We start from the raw sequence: 14942 nt of genomic DNA, 5'->3' as shown, positions 1-14942 counted from the left end.
GAGGAGTTAAAGAGTTTGATGGCTACAGGTAGGAATGACTTCCTGCAGCGCTCTGTGGTGCATTTAAAAATGACCAAAACACTCACTACTCTCGTTTTCGTAGAGAGTGTAGTTTAAAATACACTTACACAAAAGTTTACTCAAGTTTGAAGAAAAAGGAAAGCTTAAAGTTGAAAAAAGTAAGACGACGAGACGGAGCAATGGCAACAGGCAGCATGCACGTTGACGCACACGCACTAATGGATGCGCAGGATGGATTCACTAAAGCAAACTTTGGGTGGCAACTTTGCAAGTTGTCAAACATTGGAGTATTATCAGAACTATGTACATTATTTTTTCTTTACATTTAACGTAATTAACCCAAATTACTTTAGTTTCTACTGCAGTTTAGAAAAGAATATCCATGAGCTGAGACTTTTGGAAAACATTCATATGTAAAATGTTGTGAAAGAAACGTACGGCCATTTGGATTATGTTTTTTATCAACATAATAAGGAAACGTTTTTAATGAACGTATCTACAAAGTCGCAAAGTTTTCATACTGAGCCTCAACGTGTCTTCACTGTCAACATATTTCCTCAGTTTTTCCTATAATGTTAACGCATCTCAAAGTACTTGGTTAAAGGAAAGGTTCAACATTTTGGGAAATATGCTTATTCGCTTTTTTGCCGAGAGTTAGATTAGATTCTAGTCTTGGTTAAAGTTACTGTATGCAACATTCACTGCCACTAAATCGCACTAGAGCACCAGCATCTCAGACCAAAACAAATGGATACTATGGCCCACCAGACTTTACCACTTAGAACGTTATAAAACACACTTCATTCAAACTCGACAGAGACAAAATTTAACTCACCAATACCATCTTTGTTAGTCTTTCCACTGTTCCAACAATCACCAACATTGGTTTGGTCGAAATAAACCCTTAATTCACCGAAATATTCTGGCTCTACCCCTCAACTGGCAGCTGCGAAAAGTGCCGCCATTGCTGCAATGTAATCCTTGGGGGCAAATGTGCCCATCAAAGTAGCCTGTGTCCACTAAAAATCCAACATGACAACACTATAGAGATAAACCTTTTTGTTAAACAGTAAGATCTTTTTGGTTTAACCAGAAACAGCTGTTATATCATTCTTGCTCGCCACCAGACTTTGTTGAAAAAAACAATAATTTTACCTCATAGATTCATTCAAACGGGACAGAAACAAAATAGAACTGACCAAAACCATCTTTGTAAGTCTTTCCACTGTTCCAACAATCGCCAACTCTGGTTTGATCAAAATAAATCCTTAATTCACAGTATTAGATGAGAAAAGAAACAGCTCTCCTCAAAGCCAGTAGTTACACAGGGAGGAACTCACATGCCCTAGCATGCACTCGCGGGCGGATCGGAGAAGTTCCGATAACAAAACAGGGAGCGGAGGTGTGACGTCATTCTCTGCTCAGGATTGCTCCATTATTCCACTATATCTTTACATAGCAAATAGTTGTTTTCTGCTATATTAAAGTTCAGAATCTCATATACAGAACCTTTAAATACTTTAAAAGTCTACATGAGAAAGGATGTTTACTTTAACAATATTTAACCAAAACCACCAAATTTCCATAACCTCAATCAAAAAACAATATATCCTAACCTAAACTTAACTAAACCTAACCACATGTGAGATGCAAGACACGAACCACGCTCTCTGGTGTCCGCCTATCATCCACCAGACAGGGTTGAAATGATGGGCATTTTCGTTTCATCATCATTATACTTAGTACTTCTCACTACAAATTGTATATTTACATACATTTTAATTTATATATGCTATATTTACTCTTTCAATGTATATGTTTTTTTCTGTTTTCTGTAGATAGTGGTTGTTGCTTGGTCAGCCCACCAAATCTAGTTCTGTGTGTCTGTATGTTTGCAATATGAGTAACCGTTTTTAATTCCCCACTTACAAGTGTCAGACATGAAAGCTGGGAGTGGTAAACATGGTATCCCATATCACTGCCTCTGCATTAGTAATCAGGACTTGGTGTAAATACAGACATTTCATTGCCGGTGAGCTGAAGTGTGGTACTGAGGAAGGGCAAGGGCAATGACAAGGATTCTCTGAGTAATGGACTCTTACAGATCAGCACACCATTAAGTGGACCTGTGGTGCACGTAGTAGCCCTACAGGCCCATTATGAAGCAAAACACAACCAAGTGAGACAACTGAAGGCTTTAATGGCAGCTACAATTTAATGTTAAACACAACTCTGTGGATGATGCTATATATAAGTAAGTAAGTAAAATGTTATTTATATAGCACCTTTCAAAACCTAGGTTATAGAGTGCTTTACAACAGGAGAAAAAGTTAAAAGAAAAGAACACGCATAAAACAGAATAGGGTACATGACTCAAGCACAAAAACACTTAGAAAAGAGATGGGTCTTCAGCTGTGTAACATCTAAGGAAGTTTGCTGACCTGACTCCTAGGGGGAAGCTGTTCCACAGCCTGGGACCCAGGACAGCAAATGCACAGTCCCCTCGGGTTTTCAGTCGTCAACGAGGTACAACTAGCAAGCCTTGTTCAGAGGACCTGAGTGGCCTAGCAGAGGTATAAGGCATAGTAGGGCATATTTTTGCAATATTCCTCAGGTGAAAGTAACAGGACAGAATAACTGTCTTGACATGTTTATCAAATTTCAGCTGGTAGTCAAAAATGACACCTAGCTTTTTGAAGAAAACTTTTGTATTTGTAGCCAATGAACCAAGGTGTTTGAGGATGTTAGAAGAGACCTGATCTGGGGCGAAAACCAGAACTTCAGTTTTAATGTTATTTAGTTGAAGAAAATTATGAGACATCCAGTTACTAATCTTGGCCAGACACGTGTGCAGAGTAGTTACATTTAAGAGATCACTGGGCCTAACAGATAAGTAGAGTTGTGTGTCATCAGCGTAGCACTGAAAACACACAGCCAAATTGACGGATCAAGTACCCTAAGGAAAGCATATATATAATGAAAATAAAATGGGTCCTAGAATTGACCCCTGAGGCACCCCACAAGTCAGAGGAGCACAGGTAGACACCTTGCCATCAGCAGATACAAAAAAATTCTGGTTGGATAATTTTTTTTTTTTTTTGAAGCGGTTGAACTGCAGCCATTTTAAAAGATTCAGGGACATAGCCTGATGCGAGTGACTGGTTCATTATAGCAAGTAGAGACGGTCCAATTATGCTGATGGCATCTTTAAGGAGTCTGGGAGACAATGTCAAGGGGACACATGGAGGAACAAGTGTTGGAAACAGTATTAATCAAATCCCTGAGGGAGATGGGGGAAAATTTATCTATTAGGATGGGACAGGTGTAACAGGGCGGAGGAGGGGGATTTTGTTGATTTTGTCTACAAAGAAGGATAGAAAATGTTAAGAATCTACCACCAAAGGTGAGGACATGCTGGAGGCTGAGTTATTTAAGAGGCGGTCAAGAGATTTAAAAAGAAACCTAGGATTGTGTTTGCTTGTGGTGATGAGATTATTGAAATAAGCAGTTTGTGCATCCTTAATCTTTTGATTCAGCAAGATCATCAAGTCTTTCATTCGATTATAATGGACAAGCAGTCGTTTGGTTTTCCACCTATGCTCTGCTGTCTACATTCTCTTTTCACAGACCAGATGTGATAATTTAGCCACGGAGAAGAATTGGTCTTAGAAACTGATTTGGTCGTAAGGGGGGCAGCAGCTTCTAGAGCAGACGCACACATATCATTAAAGTGGTTCACCATGTCATCAATGTGTGAAAATAATGATCCTTGATCTAACACAGAAAAAGTGTTAGAAAATGTGGCCATAGACTGACTGTTAATGTGGCAACATTTTACGGTGTGCTTCTGGGCTAAAATGGTAGGATTTTAAAAAGTATCAAACAAAATACATTTATGATCAAAGATAAAATCATCCAATTTTGGAGAACTAAGTGTGATGCCCAAGGTGAACACTAGGTCAAGTGTATGGCCACAGTCATGAGTGGGACCCTTTACATATTGTAAAAAATTAAAAGACTCAGTTACACTAATAAAATCACTTGCTGGGGCATTTGTTGCATCATCAACATGGAAATTTAAATCACCACCCATAGTCACTTTATCATACTTGACAAATGCAGGAGCAATAAAATCAGAAAACGTTACAAGTTTAAAAGTTACTGTTCAGTTTTGGTGGACAGTAAATGACAATGCAACATACAGCAGATAAGAATCATGAGAGCCTCAAAGCTCATAATTTTTTTAACAGTAAGAAGAGAACATTTAAAGAGATTTTTAAAAACAACAGCTAGGCCACCACCACAGCCACTTATCCTAGGGGAGTTAAAATAGCTCAAATTTGGGGGGCGTAGCTCTAAAAGTTGACTACATTCTGCTTCCTTCAGCCAAGTTTCAGTAAAAAAAAAAAGACAAAATGACAAAATGAAATCGTTTAAGACGAATGTCTTATTAGACAGGGACCCAACATTTAACAGACCAAATTTTATACAGGGGACTTTAATGTCAGGAATGTTACGGAGTTAAAAATCTGGGCCTAGTCAGATTAAAATTGTTTTTTGCATGGTGGTCTGTTATTGATTATAACATGGATAATAGAGAGGCTCTCTGGATTGTCACAAGAATTATTTGGGCTGTAGGGGGAGCTGGTGGTACAGACTGGACGTGAAGAGGTCACTGGGGAGGAAGAGGAGAAATTAGTGACCGGTGTGTAGACCAGAGCAGTTGTGGAGTGACTAGCGGTCAGTCATTGGCATGAAGCTGTAGTAACTGCATGGAAAATGTTTGCTGAAAGTGCTTTTTATGCCATGGAAGCTGGGGTGGATACCATCTCTGCTAAAAAAAAGAGGATTGTTCCCAAAAAAGGTTAAAATTGTCGATATAAAACACATTGTGAGATGGGCAGGCTTATTACAGCCATGTGTGGAGAGAGAGCAGTCGGCTAAAACGTCCGATGTCCCTTCCCTGTATAGTTTTTGAGTTTGTTAAAAAGTTAGTGTTTTAGAACTTCAGACTGCTGCTTGGTGGTATCGTTAGTGCCAATATGGATGATAACATTGTGAACATGTGGGTGTTTGCTGAGAAGACACGGGATCTACTGCATGACGTCTACAATTTTTGCACCTGATAGGCAGTGGGTCACTGCAGATTTAAATTTAATATGTCTTACGGCGGAATCATCGACGATCAGGGACATAATGTGCAGTGGAGGCTTGCAGTAATGACGTGGACACAGCCTGGGGAGTGATGTGTCCTTCTGAAAGAGTGGATGGAGAAGGGTGGACAGAGTCAGACAGCAAGCAGAAAAACTTACTGGCATGGGTCCAACAAGTGGACCCGCTGCGGAGATGAGGCTTGCAGTTGGTAGCGTCTTGAAAGTAACTGCGGTCCTCCTAGAAAGTTAGCTCCCGTGCAATAGGATAGGAAAGTGAACAAAACAACTTAAAATCCACGTCCAATGACTAAAATACTTTATCCAATTAAAAGATATAGTTAAAAATGACCAAGATCTAAAAGGAGTCATAGAAATCTGGGTAGAAACTAGATAAAAAGTAAATTTAAGACAGAGCCTCTGGCAGGTAGACACAGACGCCAACGCATGTGCAACAGTCACAGTGACACAGAACCTGATGGTTGTGTGATTGTGGAGTGCAATATGATTGCAATGCTCAGTATTTACAAAGAGTGCAGGAGATGTTGAATAAAACATTATCCTGCATGTTTTTATTTTTTTAATTGATTACATGTCTTACAGTAATGAACTAATTGTTCCAGCCAGTCAACAGTGACCTGAGGTAACTTACATGCATTCTTTCAAAGTCAATACATTAATGCATTTTGCTGAGAAACAATGACATTGTCCTTCCTCTCATGCTTCGTTCATATTCGATTGTGGAGATTGTGGACTTAGGCAAAACAAGGAGAGCATGGGATTGCAATTAATCATGTCCAGTGTCTGCCAACAGTGATACCTATATTGGTCTTTGAACCAGTGTAGGTTATAGGATGAACGCTTTTTTCATCCATCTTTCTTTAAGGCACTGGCAGGCTAATGAGAAAATTGGATCTGATGTTGGATCTATAAGCATCACTGTCGAGAAGAACAGGAGCAAAATAAGATTACCGCCTTGGTTCACAATGTCTGTACAGGATTTGCTTTGCTTTTACAACATAAATACTGACCAAATTTAGAATATATTTATTTTAAACGGTGTCTGACTTTATGTTAAATTACAGTTTTCTAAATCTCTGCAGTAAACTCACCCATCCAATCCAACTGCACATATAATTGAATATTTCCATGTGGCCCTTTCTTTGTAGCCAGCCACTGTGGCACACAAATTGTAATCAAGGCCAAGAGTAGTGCACAGAGAGCTGGGTGGCTGTTGACTGCAGGATTTAGGAACTCGGCTGTGCCTTCCCACTGCTGCTGGCAAGAGATTTCTGCCAGGCTCTGGTGTGCAGAACAAGAACTAATCTGGAGTGGTCTGTTGCAGCTAAAAGGAACTGGCCCTGAAGTCATACATTATGGAAAAAGTGGGGATAATTTCTCTCATTTCTACAAATTTCTTCTGCTGTGGATCTATGTATGTAGAACATTTATGCTGAATACCAGCTCTCATTAAGAGTTGTGTTTTTCCTTGCCTGACACTACTCAATGGATCCCATTTGTTATCAGCTAATATTTTCATCGTTGTAAAGCAATTAACTCATATTATTATTATCATTTTTAAATAAACTGTGAAACAGTTTGTTAATCCAAAAAAAAATCTTTGTTTGCAAGTGCCCAACACACACTGTGATACACATTGAAGTAGCGATGTTGTTTGTTTGAACTTTATAGCTTTAAAGTTTGATTGCGCAAAGATTTTGTTTTTAAGGCACTTGGGGGGTTGTTCATGAGCTACATCTCTTTAGTCTGATGATATGCTCATACATATTCATGAGTGGTGGGCAGACCTTAACATTGACAAAGAAAGTGGGAAAATTCCTCAACTCACACATTGTGAATATCAATGAAAAATGCAGTGGGCCCCTCTGTGAAACACAAACCCTTGTATTTATTTTTTAGAACAATAAAAATGCAAGGAATGTATGAAACCAGAGTATTCCCATATATGACTATGCAATATATGACCAGAAGCAGCAGAACCCTTTAGATTTATAGGAAACTTGATCCAACCTATAGATATAAATGTAATGTACTGCAAAGCATTCGAAGTTACAAAAAACACCATAGTTTAGTCTGCCTTTTCTGATTAAAGTCCAAAACACCACTCTGGTAGGGGTATTCCTGTTATCAGCAAATTAAATCGTGAATACAATGTCCATAATGCAAACGACCTAAAAACCTCACACAAAAACAAATCTACATGACTCATGTTGCAGTGGCAACACATTAACCACTGAGTGCAGAAAAACAGACATAAATGGTGAGACTGAACTAGAGGAGTTTTAACAACCTCCAACTAAAACACAACAGAGCAGCCTCAAGGCTCTCGCCACATTCACCCAACAGGTAACCAAATGAAAAGTTTGTTTTCTTCATGCTTAATGCTGGCAGAGCATGAATACAAGCATGAAAAGGCACCTGATTTAGCAATGTTACCTACACCAAACAACAAAAAACAATTACAGAGACTGTCCTTCCAAGAAAAATGAAGGCATTAGTCGTTTCAGCAAATGCCCAAAAATGACATGTTTAACTTCAAATGACAAAGCCCTCTAGCGGACGTTGTTAGTATGCCTCTTGTCTGTCAGGAGCAAAGAAGGAGCGTAACGTTATTATGGAGCCTCAAAGTCCACTCTGGGAGGAGGTCGGGGTGGATGGATGGGACAACGAAACGTCTGACTTTAACACGGGAGACCGCTGTCTGTTTCCCATTCTCTACCGACAGTCAATGTGGGTTTCTCTTAAGCTTCCCTAACATTAACCAAGTGGTTATTATTGTAACCATGACGACAGAGGTCCCCTAACCTCAACAAAGTAGTAATTTCAACCCAAACCATGATTTTTACCTAAACTTTAAAGTTATTTTTGTGTTCCATAACAGTGATTTGTGACGGTTTTGGAAGGCACTGACAAAGGGTGTCGTACAAGTTTCCTATAAATGTATAGTCCCATAGATCAGATCAGAAAACGGGTTATAGGCCTATGTGTCAATCGAGAGGACATCTGTATTTTACTGTGCGTGTTTTAAGCCTCAAGGGAAGGAGATGGACGCATTAATTTTGTGATGCCAACAACCTATTGAACCTTAATGTCCACCCAAAGCTCCAGCTTTAACAGTAAAATATGTGTGGTGTTTTTGCTGGTTAATTAATGTAATGATAACATATGCTATCACAGACAATTACCGTGTCCCGTAACAAATCTTGTTAACCGGACCCAGTTTGTTTTGTATTCGCTGAAATGCATACAAATATCCTGTATTGTTGTCATTTGGAGCTAAATCACAATCTTCTCCTGTAAAATTATATTTTAATCCAACGCTAATCAACAAACGAAGAGCAGTATGCCATATTTAGAAACGTTCCTCAACTGTGATGAAACCATTCACGACTCTTCAGAACTGAGCCACTGAACCAGGAAATTAAGATGAAGACATTCATGTAAAGGGAAGCATTGAACAGTTGTTGTTGTCATCTGTAGCAGCTGATGGCAAAACCACCAGCACAATTAATATCTATTTAGTTAAAAATTCACAATTTTGAGTTTCCTGTAGCTTTATCTTACCAAGTGATTAACACATATTGGGGGACTGAATATAATCATCCTGCTTAATGAAGAAAATGTCTTGATAACTGAAACAAACACAAAGAGGAACTAGCTAACATTACAGTCATGTGTCAGAGAGATAAAGGTGCTTGTTGACTGTACTATTTAAATATTTATTACTAGTTCTTTATCTCACTTACACGACTCTGTAGGTTAGAACAAAACATTACACTGCCTGAATTATAACAGATATGGATCCATTATTATGCTCTTGACTCATTTGAATGAATTCTGCCTGTCAAGAGGAACAAATTATTTGAAATATGAGTTGAAGCCAGTTTTGCTGAGGACAGCATGTGTCATTATAACCTGTGCTTGGAACAAAGATTAATTCGACACCTTGTCAAATGCGTCTCTGTTATGAGGAACTCTCTTGCTGGGATGGAAAGATTATTTGCTTCATTGTTTGTGTTGTAAATCTTGTAAATTAACCAGAGTGCTAGTGGATGTCATCTCTAATTCGTGTCAACAGGCCTCTAATGAAGATGTTCAACCTGTAGGCGTGTTGCAGCTCTCGTGCACTGCCTCTGTGATAAGAGAGTTTACTTACAGCATGGTGGTTTAACACAAGAGCATCTGGACTTTTAAAACTTTATCCAAAAAAAAAACTTAAGGAACTTTCAGAGTCCAGAGCCTGCAATAAAACTATTTTACCAAAAGACACATACGGCAGAAATGACTAAGCCTTATAAAATGGAAAGCTTGTTAAAGGATCACAGAGAAGAAGAATCAGCAGTTTGGAAAATAGGATTGTGTTGAGAGTTTGAGGAATGGATCTGCAATTGTTTTGGAGATCATCAGACTGTGGTCAGCACAGCAAGGCCACACAGACGGCCCCCTGATGAACAGATGGACAGCCAGGAGGAGAAAGCAGAGGAGGTGATCCAGAATGTGGACACTCCATGCTCTAGAAGCAGTGATAAGAAACAGCAGAGGAATGGATATCTAAAACTCCTCATACACACAGAGAAAACGATTCTCCGCCTGTCTGTCTGTCTGTCTCTCTCCACTGCTGGATGCCTGTGAATATCAGCGCTGACGTATGCTTTCAGCTCGGTCTGAAAGGAAAGGGAAGAGAAGCCGACAGAGGAGAATAATTTATCCCGCCCTGTTCCTATAGTGTCACACTAACTCACAACAGCATGGAAAATGAATTACAAAAGATGGAGGAAATGACAGTAAACATATCCTGGATGATTTTCTGGGTATAAGGGGAAAATTATCAGGTCTGGAACAGATTACAGTACAAGGAAAGTCATTTGGATGTAAAGGTTAAAAGTAACAGGCTTTGTGCTGACAGTCAGTCTCTTACTCTGTTTATTGGAGCTTCTCCAAGCTTTGCATCTTAATGAGACTGGGTTTTTTTTGTTTCTGTGAGAAAGCTGTTAATGAGGAGAAATGCTGAATAATGTCTTGTGCCATTAGAAACTTACATAATACTGCAGGTATGCTCATATATATTTAGGTATCCCCTTCAAACAGTAGAGGTATGTTTTCAGGGGTTTTTTTATGACACAAGCAATTTTGGGGGGCTGTCATCAACAAAATTTGCAGTAATTGTTTCTCTCCCTGAACTGGGCCTCTGGGACTGCACTTCCTCCCAGGCTGCCTACAAATCCCACCTCTGATTGGCAGGCCCTACGGTGAACTATGGCCTGAACCCTAACCTCAATAACTGAAACCAAACACAGCCATTTACTTGGTGGATCTTGTTGTGGGTGGTGGGGGGTTCACTTCATGGCAAAAAAAGGTTCATCTCACATTCACATTGTGTCTTCCAGGAAATTTAGAGATGGTTCTTTTTCTTCCTCAAATGCAATGTTATAAGAGAATGTACTTAAAACACTGATATACTGTTTAAAAGCAGCACAGCCAAGTAGGCTGCAGGGCAGATGAAGCTTTACATAAATAGAGGAGGAAAATCCAGTAAAAGCAGGATAATGAAGTACAAATATGCTCTGATGAAGGCCACCAAGCCAAAACATGAAAATAAGAGAAGCCAAAAGAGTTTGTCTCCAGTTTTGGATCAGAGTGAGTGGACTGTAACTTATCATGATATTTGTATTAGCAGGTAAAACAGTGCTGTTTGACAAATATGATTTTAACACCATTCAGATTCACTGAAATACTTGTAAACCTGTCCATTTTAGTACCAATAAACTGATAATTATCATTATTGGTAGTACCATAAGAAATCTACAACCCACCTGACCTCATACCAGAATGAATTTGTCAACAGTGGCGCATATTAAGCTACCGTGAAGGTTGAGAGAAAACAATTTTTGTTTTGTAATCACAAATGCACACGTACTGTGACTGCTGATGGAGATCTACACTCCAGACAGTGTGATATTGCTCAAAGGGTTCAGACTGGGTGGAGAATTAGTAATGCAAAGATTCTGTGAATGTGTTCTCTTACCATGAGAATGAAAAACCAACGAAAAGGAAACGTGTTATTGCAGCGAAGGCTTCTGATGAGTATTTCAAACCATTTGTTTTAGGGCTTCAAAAGATCCATTCTCCTGATTTTCCATAAACAAAATGAAATGGTTCAAATTACATTTTTAGTGGCTCAGTGAAACATTTCTGTGTGAGTACAGCTGTTTCCAAGAAGTGTTTAGGGAGAATCTGATTGGTCTTTAAAGACCAACAATGCAAGTGTTTAGTCTTTCTATTATGGGTTGTTATCATTTGCTACTATTCGGGTTTTTGTTTTTTTGGCATCAAATGAAGTTTTGAATTTTAAGAGTATCACCTGAATTAATTTAATTTCACTAATTGAAATCCAATGAGGATCCAGAGGGTTATGGAGTGGAACTTAACAAACCTCCAGCAAAACACAGACTGCCATAAAAATAAAAAAAAATTTAATGAAAAGTGGAAATGGAGCCAGTCCATTGCGCCTCTCTGTCTGGCATGGTAAGTGCACAGAAATCTTAAAATATGATGCTGCAGATCACTCAAGGATGTCTGTGCCAACAGATTCTTTCTTTCTTTGTAAATCCAGAGGAAAACTGCACGGCCCCATCGCATCAAGCGAAACATTTCTCAAGAAATAACTGTATTCTTTGAATGCTTCTACATATTAAAACAAACTTCATGTATTCAACATCCTACAGGCAGCAGAAATATGAGCAGCAATTAATGCATTCTCTGACAGTGATGCATAATCAAGTGAGGCGTCACCAAACCATATGACCCACCAGGGCGTCATGTCTCACTTGAAAATGATTAAATGCAAAGACAGATTGCCACCTATTCATACAAACAACCCGGTAAAAGCGCACATTTTCAGTGCGTCTTAAGAATGGCACCTACATCGCCTATATCCACTGTCTTAATTGAATTACATTAGTTTAAAAGGACCGTCTGTCTTCATCTGTGCATTGATCAGACCTACAGACTCCTCGGATTTGCTTATGTGGATCTGAGGAACAACAGCAAGCCAAGTGGAGCGGAAAGGAGAGGGGGCTTGCAGAGGGGCTCCCATAGACACAAAGCTGATGAAGGGGTTCATTGTATAGTCAAGTCTCCCCCCATCAGCTCCACGAGAAACGCCAGCCTCATTCCTCCTAAAGCCTTTCAGTAAAGGTGATTCATCTGTTGAGTCTGATCAGAGGGGGGACCACAGCCCTGCGAAACAGGGCTAAAGCTTTTCAACAGACGCATACACACCAATATTCACAAGGAAAGGGTTTCTAAAGTCGGTATGTGCGACTGAGCTCAATCAAAAATGCCACGAGAAGACAAGGATAACCTTAATTGTTCGTACATAGCTTTTAAATCACACCAATATGCCTCCAAGTAGCATGACAGACAAACAGTCATATCTATGCAGAATACTCTCATAGACACACAGCTGCGTAACTCTGATGCATGCCTGTCATACCACTCCTAAACCCCGCTGCTCATAATGTGACACTGCAAAAGAAAGGAAACACTCTTACCTTTAAGCCCTCCCGATATAAGTGAGCCTAAAGTGGAGAAAATTAACTTCTGCGATCTCTGATGCCGTCCAGTTGGGTTTTTTTTTTTCTTCTTTTTCTTCCTGCGTCTGTGTTTGGCGGCGCCAGCTCCAGTCAGCACTCGCCTCCTGTTTAAACGCTGTGGCCAAACCCGCCACACGGATTGTTTGGTTGTTGTTTGTTTGTTTGTTTTCCAAGAAAAAAGAAGACAGAGGTGGGAAGTCAAAACGCCAGTATGAATTAGTAAGTGTTGTTAGTTGTGGGGAGAAATAAAGCGCCCTGTGCAGATGCGGTGTTACTCCCAGACTCGAGGTTTGAACAAATCTCCCGTTTCTCCGCTGCTCTGACGCTGTCCAGTAGCGAGTGGTGCTGAATGAGACTCCAGGGGTTGCAGAGATTTCCTACTTTTCGTCCTCTTCTTCTTCTCCTTCCTCTCCTGATTCTTCTGTCTGACTGATTGCACAAATCTTCCCTCCCACCGCGCAAGATTGGAAATGATCTCTCCTCTTTCTTTTCTTTTTTATTACTAAGCGCTACAAATTAGATCCTCACCAAAGGCAAGCTTTGTCTAGCACTGACACTGCTGGTAACGCATTCCTCCACAACAACAACAAACAAAAAAGAAAGGGGGGACAGGAACTAACTGCGTAAAATTGATGCATGAAAAATTACATCGATATCAGCTGCATTTTAAAAGCACATCAATAAATTAACCCCGAGGTCGAGGCTGGTGATTCTTTAATTGCGATTAGACAAAAAAAGATGGAGGTTTACAGGTTTAAAAGACAGTCTCGCCATATGGGTGTAAAAACATGGATTGATGTGAAAGCCGGTTTGAAACAGCAGACAAGTCATTTCAAGAGTTTTGTCATTTGTCACACGCAGGCAGAGGATGCAGAATCTCAGAAACACAGGGTTGCCTCCTTGTTGTCAGAGATGTTGCAGAGATCACAGCCCGCAGTCGTTAAGACTGAGGCGTAACACTGTGACTCTCTCCTGGATCTGGCGGCCCTGTTGGCCCTCACTGCATTTAGGATGAATTACCATACAGTGATGCGGGGACACGCGGCTCAAGAAATGATTTACAGTAACGCACTGACGCATCTTTGTGTGTGTGTGTGTGTGTGTGTGTGTGTGTGTGTGTGTGTGTGTGTGTGTCTTGCAGCTCTGAAATCATCGCTATGTGTCAGTGTATGGTTGTTGTATCTGATCTGAATGCTGTTAGTGGAGGTTTGAGGCTTCAGTAAGTTAAACAATCCCGCAGGGAGGGCTCCTCTCCAGGTTTAGGTCCTCTGAGTGCAGTGTGCTCCAAATTCACTGTACAACACACAAGTATTGTATTTCATTCTTAAGGCGCCGACTAGCGCATCTTTAGGTGCACTGCCGCCGCTCCTTGCTGCCGTCTGTCTGCCTGTGTTAATACTTAAGGAGTCTTTAAAGTTCTGCAGTAGAAAATGCATGTCAGACGCACACACACGTCTCACTCTTGACGTTTATGTACTGTTCACAGTTCAATGATTACCTCGGATCATCCCTCGGGTAATTTCGACTTCATTGGAATCGCTTTTCTTTATATGTTTATCATTACCGTGCTGATTGCAGTTATTGATTCATCAGTCCAATCAGTTGCAGCGCGCTCGTCCAGTAATGAATGAACAGAGCCGATCCAGCTGCTTCCACTTCGAGTTGCACATTAATCTGGGCTCCTCTGGGAGCTCTCCGAACACGCCAGAACATCAGAAAGTCCGTAAAGCTGGAACATGGTTACATTCACAAACATATCTGTACCACTTTCTGGTAAGACACTTTATGTAGAGTTTACTAACTGCTTTATTAATGCTTCAGAAAGTATTTACTAATGCTTTATAAATCAGTTGTAAGGTATTATTAAAAACAACTTTCTAGTTGCCAGGTTGTTGAAAATCCTTCTCCAATATGATGCTTTTTTCTTTTAAGCTCTTTAATTCATCTGTAAGACCCCTCCAATGGACTGCTGGACTACTGCAGGACATCTGGACCAAAATATAATTATTAACATTTACAACTACAGACTTTATGGATTAGCTATAACTATATAACAACCCTATATTAGCCTAATAATTTAATAACATGTATTACTGAGTGAAGTGACAAAGCTGTGAGCCTTTATTTACCACATTGTTAACATGTGTAACTGCAG

General features: G+C 39.9%; 1 protein-coding gene across 2 annotated transcripts in view; it reads right to left on the bottom strand.

Moving 5' to 3' along the window:
• LOC122882695 (metabotropic glutamate receptor 4-like) overlaps positions 1-13804 on the bottom strand; it is a 179791-nt gene extending 165987 nt beyond the window's left edge. The window contains exon 1 of one of the 2 annotated variants that reach the window (XM_044210366.1): positions 12746-13804. The gene's annotated coding sequence lies outside the window, so the exon portion shown is untranslated. The remainder of the gene's footprint in view (positions 1-12745) is intronic. The other variant, XM_044210365.1, reaches the window with a different exon arrangement.
• Positions 13805-14942: the final 1138 nt, after the last annotated feature.

Source organism: Siniperca chuatsi, linkage group LG10 (assembly GCF_020085105.1).
Source record: "Siniperca chuatsi isolate FFG_IHB_CAS linkage group LG10, ASM2008510v1, whole genome shotgun sequence".
Classification (NCBI taxonomy): Eukaryota; Metazoa; Chordata; class Actinopteri; order Centrarchiformes; family Sinipercidae; genus Siniperca; species Siniperca chuatsi.
This window is presented reverse-complemented; position numbering and strand designations above follow the sequence as displayed.